Source organism: Elephantulus edwardii, unplaced genomic scaffold, assembly GCF_000299155.1.
Source record: "Elephantulus edwardii isolate Elephantulus edwardi_28Jun2011 unplaced genomic scaffold, EleEdw1.0 scaffold00100, whole genome shotgun sequence".
Lineage (NCBI taxonomy): Eukaryota > Metazoa > Chordata > Mammalia > Macroscelidea > Macroscelididae > Elephantulus > Elephantulus edwardii.
This window is the reverse complement of record NW_006399850.1, coordinates 6,627,965-6,628,994: the sequence shown is the minus strand read 5'-3', so window position 1 is coordinate 6,628,994 and position 1,030 is coordinate 6,627,965.

Genomic DNA, 1,030 nt, shown 5'->3' with positions numbered 1-1,030 from the left:
ACAGGAGGATATTGCGCCTCCTTCTCCGGCAGAGCATCTGGTGGATTCGAACCGTGTTCCTCTGGGATTGAAGTGCAGCTTCTTGCCACTAGACCACCAGAGCTCCCCCCTTTCCTGGTTTTGACTGCTGACAGTGAGCTTCTCCAACAATTCTTTCCATAGATATAGTCAATCTTATTCCTGTGTAGTCCATCAGGTGAGGTCCATGTGTAAAGTTGCCTTTTGTGTTTTTTAAAAAAGTATTTGCAATAGATAAATCACTTGAACATAGAAACATTCTTGATGTCAGATAGATCCTGATTGAAAGCATAGAATACCAGAAGTCTATTGTGTCTGTTTGTGTTTGATTGAGGATGCAAAGACATTTAACTGTGTGGATCATAATAAACTAAGCCTAACACTGAGCAGAATGAGAATCGCAGGACACTTAATGATGCTCTGCCTCCACCACCAGCAAAGAAGCAGCAGAGAATGTGCAGTTCATGCCCTTGGGGCCCAGAGATCCTTACACCAAAGAGACCTAGAGAAGAGTAGCACAGCAGAGAAGCAGAGACCTGGACCAACATAGGACTGCTACCCTCTAGAACTAGAACCAGGGGCCTTTGCCTAAAATTGCAGGAGAACTGGGGAAGATGCCATATTTGGAATGACTAAGAAAACTTTGTAACAATAGCCTAAAGACATTAGATTAGAGTCTGAGGGGCCTGAAAACACAGTTCAGAAGCTGCCCTGACTGAGTGATCATGTTCTGGTGCCAATTTGAATAATAGCCTTTTGACTTCCCTAATAAACCCCATAATAATGAATATGGTTCTGTGTGGTCTGTAATCTAGTGCAATGGATTTTGGATCCAGTAGACAAATAACACTGGTGTTGAAATTAGAAGCAGGTGCAGAAATGTGGGAGAATGTCTGGGGTAATGAAAATTAGTTTTGTAACAAGGAACTCATGCAATATTATTCAAAATGGTTGACTCTGGAGAACATTATGCTGAGTGAAATATCCCAGTCACAAAAGGACAAATATTACA